At 33.9% G+C, this 7,078-nt stretch overlaps 1 protein-coding gene across 2 annotated transcripts in view; it reads right to left on the bottom strand.

Annotated features, from left to right (window-relative positions):
* The window catches only part of LOC110464544 (SPRY domain-containing SOCS box protein 1-like), an 11,660-nt gene extending 9,448 nt beyond the window's left edge, over positions 1-2,212 (bottom strand). Inside the window, exon 1 of one of the 2 annotated variants that reach the window (XM_021519803.1) lies at positions 2,111-2,212. The gene's annotated coding sequence lies outside the window, so the exon portion shown is untranslated. The remainder of the gene's footprint in view (positions 1-2,110) is intronic. The other variant, XM_021519804.1, reaches the window with a different exon arrangement.
* Positions 2,213-7,078: the final 4,866 nt, after the last annotated feature.

Here is a 7,078-nt window from a genome sequence, read left to right as displayed (position 1 = left end):
GAGATATCGAGCGGACACTGTTTCGGCAAATCCATAAAGGGGCATAACTCCACAAATTATGGTCGGATAATGGCGGTTATCGAACTTGTCCGAGGTTTCATGGTAATTAACCTTGTTGTGAAGTTTGAAGTTAATCTGTTAATAATTACTCGAGATATCGAGCGGACATCGTTTGCCCGCCCGCTCACGTGATAACATAATACGTCCCCGTCTTCGACGGGCGTATAAAAATGTGACAATTTTTATCAAAGTCACTTGATATGTATAGAAATATAACAAATAGAAATATAAGAACTGAAATGTTAATTACAAATCCCAGCTTTGATGCAAATTTTCGTGAAATCAACATTTTCTGAAGAAGGGTTGAAATCTTCAATATTGACATTGTGATGCCGAGCATTTTAATTCTCTGACATTTTGATGCAACTTCACTTGAAGTACAGCGTATGTGATTGAGTGAAATTGTCAAAGTTGTGATGTCACGAAAATTAATCTAAACAATGAGGACCGAGAGCCAATTACAATTCCCACTGAGTGTTATATCAGCATGTGTCATTGAGTTGTCGGGTGGTGCAGTGGATAGCGCACTTGCCTTTCACCAAGGCGGCCGGGGTTCGATTCCCCGATCGGACATGAAAAGGTTAGGATCACCTGTCCGACCACGTGGGTTTTCTCCGGGTACTCCGGTTTCCTCCCACACTTACACCCCTCATGCACTAACATCCGTGCCAACAATAGTGATTAATACAAGTTGAAATAACTTGTTTCATAATTGTTTTTTTCATTAGCATGTGTTTATAATATACAGTTTATGTTGTGGGTGTACCAGTGTTATAACATTGTTAACAGGGTGATCAATTTCTCAAATACAATTTAATTAACTTAATTTAAAGAATGAAAGTTTGAGACAGAGCCTTATGTAAAAAAATATTTATTGTGTTTATTGTCACCATCATTTAGTGTAATGCTATTATCAGATGTATACTATTATTGGACATATGTACATATCTTTTATGTGTTGTAATGTTACCATTCCATTGTGATGAATGTTTGTGTTCATATGTCATATCCCATTATTGTTATCATCATATGATTTGGTTTGTTTGTATTTGATGTCCTATTCCTAACAGCTATTGACATTAAAGGACATGCCAGGTTTTAGTGGTGGAGGTAAGCTGGAATTCCCAGAGAAAACCCATTGACTGTATGTCGACTGCCCCATGACTATAAGGTCTTGAACCTGCATAAGACTAGATCTACTGAGCTTACATTACTTCAAATTAAGCAGGATATAAACAAAAAAACTTTTTATTAAGTTAACTGAATGGTATATCAGTGACATCTTATAAATTGCAATATGATAACATAACAATAGCTTGACTTTAACTGTGATGGTCACAAGTGGAGATGATACATGAACAATGTTAATTTGAAGACAATAAGGTAACACACATGATGACCAAAATTTGGTTGCTCAAGAATACAGATTGGAACAGTTGTTTTGTAAAAGTTTGTCATTTGAAACATGATAGAGAATTAAATCTTCTTAAAATATGAAAACATGCTTTTTATATGGTAACCCTAGTAAAACGCAAAAAGACTGGTTAGTACAGGGTCTGAAATATCAAGTTACACTTTGTTACCAAATAAACAAAAATTGGACAACGATAGAACCAACGCTGTGATTGGAACCATATCTGAACATTTGAAAGAGGTTAATACGTGCAGATAATACACGACCATCCCAATTAACGGTATAAACATTCATAAAGGATTCATCTCACACAAAGCCACAAAGGACCTGAAATTATGACTTTTCATTTTCGTCATCTCGTCCAATGAAACACTGTAATGAAATTAACACTGTGAATAAATATAATGATAACCATAGCTAACGTCTAACATTGGAAATGTGAATGTATGACAAATTGCACACACCTAAGGCGATTTATTGTCATATTGACCTATTGTTGTGAGACCAAAACACGAGACGACCCAGTACGTTAGAAGGCCTTATCAAAGCCCACATAATGAGTCAGCTGGCCTATCAACAGCCTAACAGGACATCAAAATTAGCACATATGGTAGACGAATATCGAAATATATTCACATTTTACCCTGATCTCCGACATTTCGGAGGAAACGACGAGAATATCAGCATTTCCTGTTGTCTTTATGTGGACCAAACTCTCTCACAAAACCATCATGGCTGCCAAGCTATCGGAGGTCACGTGATCTACACATAGGTTGACATCACTGAGCTGAGATCCCGGGGGTTGAGTCTTTTCATTGAAGGAAAAAATGAATGGGATTGAGATGAGTCACTCTAAAATTTCAAATTGTTCAATATTTTAAATAGCAAAAAATAATTGGTACATTTATTTGTTTTCGTTTTCGACGTTCAGTTAGCAACATAAAATGAATGTGAAATCGTGAATATTAATCGTATCGATCGTGCCAGCTGTTCATCGTAAACATGTAGAGGGAGTGAATGTGCTTTTTTAACGCGCATTTCTTTTTGTGCCCTTCACTAGTGTCCCGATGACCTAGTTTGGACAAATTTATCGATTTATGACATGATCATTATTCAATGTAGTTTTAACAGAGCTCTAATATCCTTTTTTATGTGTTTGCGCATCACTATAGTATATATATATAGTTACAGTTGCTGAGTTGGCGTAGATCTAGACTAGGACGTCTTAAAATGTATGACTAATTAGTTCTATCAACGTCATAAATATAGTATAGACAAAATAAAATAGTCTGTGTAATTTATCTCATATGTTTAATAAAGTCATGGAGTAAATACAGTTATCAATGGAATTGACTCACCTGGAAATTTTCATTAAAAATACATTTTGGACCGAGATACTGACACTATTGAGTCGTTATATATATAATTAGTTATCTCTATTTTGATACAAATATGTGTTTCTCATATTATAAAATAAATTTGTTAAATTTGAGGTAACACTCATGTGTTATTTGAGTCATCCCGGCATGCGAAACAAACAAATTTACCACATTATTAAAAAAACCATATCATAATGATATAGATATATATATAGCCGTTATAATTAACTCATTTGGAATTGAGACCTACGAAATGATCTCTTTTAAAAAACGGCATTTTGTTAATTATGAGTCAAATCATCTTCCTTGAATGATTGTGTACATGATGACTATACTTTCCTATAGAACGTATGTGAAAGATCTAAAATGGCCGTTTTGAATTTCAATAGTATGCAAGAAGGACTTTTTTATAAGTACAGTGTGTAATGAAGTATGTGGATGACTTTCTGCGATTAAGTATGATTTAATGAGGACTTTCCACAAGTATGTAAATGTAACAAGGACTTTCTACAAGTATGTAAATGTAACAAGGACTTTCTACAAGTATGTAAATGTAACAAGGACTTTCTACAAGTATGTAAATGTAACAAGGACTTTCTACAAGTATGTAAATGTAACAAGGACTTTCTACAAGTATGTAAATGTAACAAGGACTTTCTACAAGTATGTAAATGTAACAAGGACTTTCTACAAGTATGTAAATGTAACAAGGACTTTCTACAAGTATGTAAATGTAACAAGGACTTTCTACAAGTATGTAAATGTAACAAGGACTTTCTACAAGTATGTAAATGTAACAAGGACTTTCTACAAGTATGTAAATGTAACAAGGACTTTCTACAAGTATGTAAATGTAACAAGGACTTTCTACAAGTATGTAAATGTAACAAGGACTTTCTACAAGTATGTAAATGTAACAAGGACTTTCTACAAGTATGTAAATGTAACAAGGACTTTCTACAAGTATGTAAATGTAACAAGGACTTTCTACAAGTATGTAAATGTAACAAGGACTTTCTACAAGTATGTAAATGTAACAAGGACTTTCTACAAGTATGTAAATGTAACAAGGACTTTCTACAAGTATGTAAATGTAACAAGGACTTTCTACAAGTATGTAAATGTAACAAGGACTTTCTACAAGTATGTAAATGTAACAAGGACTTTCTACAAGTATGTAAATGTAACAAGGACTTTCTACAAGTATGTAAATGTAACAAGGACTTTCTACAAGTATGTAAATGTAACAAGGACTTTCTACAAGTATGTAAATGTAACAAGGACTTTCTACAAGTATGTAAATGTAACAAGGACTTTCTACAAGTATGTAAATGTAACAAGGACTTTCTACAAGTATGTAAATGTAACAAGGACTTTCTACAAGTATGTAAATGTAACAAGGACTTTCTACAAGTATGTAAATGTAACAAGGACTTTCTACAAGTATGTAAATGTAACAAGGACTTTCTACAAGTATGTAAATGTAACAAGGACTTTCTACAAGTATGTAAATGTAACAAGGACTTTCTACAAGTATGTAAATGTAACAAGGACTTTCTACAAGTATGTAAATGTAACAAGGACTTTCTACAAGTATGTAAATGTAACAAGGACTTTCTACAAGTATGTAAATGTAACAAGGACTTTCTACAAGTATGTAAATGTAACAAGGACTTTCTACAAGTATGTAAATGTAACAAGGACTTTCTACAAGTATGTAAATGTAACAAGGACTTTCTACAAGTATGTAAATGTAACAAGGACTTTCTACAAGTATGTAAATGTAACAAGGACTTTCTACAAGTATGTAAATGTAACAAGGACTTTCTACAAGTATGTAAATGTAACAAGGACTTTCTACAAGTATGTAAATGTAACAAGGACTTTCTACAAGTATGTAAATGTAACAAGGACTTTCTACAAGTATGTAAATGTAACAAGGACTTTCTACAAGTATGTAAATGTAACAAGGACTTTCTACAAGTATGTAAATGTAACAAGGACTTTCTACAAGTATGTAAATGTAACAAGGACTTTCTACAAGTATGTAAATGTAACAAGGACTTTCTACAAGTATGTAAATGTAACAAGGACTTTCTACAAGTATGTAAATGTAACAAGGACTTTCTACAAGTATGTAAATGTAACAAGGACTTTCTACAAGTATGTAAATGTAACAAGGACTTTCTACAAGTATGTAAATGTAACAAGGACTTTCTACAAGTATGTAAATGTAACAAGGACTTTCTACAAGTATGTAAATGTAACAAGGACTTTCTACAAGTATGTAAATGTAACAAGGACTTTCTACAAGTATGTAAATGTAACAAGGACTTTCTACAAGTATGTAAATGTAACAAGGACTTTCTACAAGTATGTAAATGTAACAAGGACTTTCTACAAGTATGTAAATGTAACAAGGACTTTCTACAAGTATGTAAATGTAACAAGGACTTTCTACAAGTATGTAAATGTAACAAGGACTTTCTACAAGTATGTAAATGTAACAAGGACTTTCTACAAGTATGTAAATGTAACAAGGACTTTCTACAAGTATGTAAATGTAACAAGGACTTTCTACAAGTATGTAAATGTAACAAGGACTTTCTACAAGTATGTAAATGTAACAAGGACTTTCTACAAGTATGTAAATGTAACAAGGACTTTCTACAAGTATGTAAATGTAACAAGGACTTTCTACAAGTATGTAAATGTAACAAGGACTTTCTACAAGTATGTAAATGTAACAAGGACTTTCTACAAGTATGTAAATATAACAAGGACTTTCTACAAGTATGTAAATGTAACAAGGACTTTCTACAAGTGTGTTTGTAAAGAATTTCTATAAGTATGTGTAACGAGGACTTTCTATATGTGTGTAATGTGTACCATTGTAACGTGACGGGCTTTTATCCTTTCAGCCACTGACCACGCTCAACGTTGCTGAACTAGTGAGTGCACGTCCCATGGTCACCATGATCGCATCATTGGGAAAATCCCTCATATTCCTTGGCTGTCACACTATTCCCCTCTCAGAGAAGTCTTGTCCCGAGGCTTGATTTAGGCAATCCCATGGGCCAATGCACCTTCCCTATCCACCGGAAACTGGTCTTACGTGATCCACAGAATCCCACCGCTGCCACCAATTGTAACGTGTCAGGCGGTCACTCATCCAGTCACTGACCACGCTCAAAGTTGCTAACTAGTGAGCTCGCCCCAGCTAGGGTTACACCGCATCACTTGAAAATCTAGCTTGCCAGTAATACCACTGATATACCTTGGCTATCACACTTTCCATAAGTTTGTGAGTAACGAGGATTTTTCCGTAAGATTTTTGTAACGAGGACTTTCAAGTTTTTGCATAAAGAGAATTTTTGTAAGTGCAGTATAACGACTTGCGAGCACGTAGTATCAGGTCACATATGAAGAAAATGAGGGAGGCCAAACACGTTAGACACATTCCGGGACAAGTCATGAAGGCAGATGTACTCAAGATGAAGATAACTAGAGAAAAAACAAGAACGGAGATGTGCACAAAAAAAGACGCAGAACATAAGTAACGTGATTAAATAAACATATATAACTGCATTGGGCCCGTCCTCAGATTAGGATACTCAAGGTAGTTAACATCCTCGAGATTCGAGGTGCTGATATATCGAGGATGGGGTGAGGAAAAGCAGAACAGATTAAAAATAGTTGAGTGAAAAACAATCGATAAATACAGAGTTTTTTTCGTATTATTTTACTGCCCATCGACAATCAGAGGAATATCAACATTCGACAGATTAATAACGTTTTGAAATGTAGTATAAGAAAACCTATGGATCATGCAATTATATCAGAAAAGTATACCAAGAATACAATGGTCATCATAATATTAATATACATGTATTAAGAAGATATACTGATGCTGCTAGATCGAATAGAGTATACGTATGTCATGCGTTTTTGCTTCAACTGTGCAATCTGGAAGTTTAACGATAAGAAAATAAATTCGGAAATTTTCATAAAATACTCGATAAACAAGTTATACATATCACCACAAATGCAAATCGATAGAAAACGAGATCATATTGGACGTTATCAGTACTGTACAATATTGCACCGTATTAAAAGAGTTCTTTGCCATTTTCATGTGGTTTAATCAATACTTACAGTGTGTAAACATAGAATGCGCCACAAATATGATTAAACAACAAATTAGATGGACTCAACACCATAAAAT

Source organism: Mizuhopecten yessoensis, unplaced genomic scaffold (genome assembly GCF_002113885.1).
Source record: "Mizuhopecten yessoensis strain PY_sf001 unplaced genomic scaffold, ASM211388v2 scaffold11009, whole genome shotgun sequence".
NCBI lineage: Eukaryota > Metazoa > Mollusca > Bivalvia > Pectinida > Pectinidae > Mizuhopecten > Mizuhopecten yessoensis.
This window is presented reverse-complemented; position numbering and strand designations above follow the sequence as displayed.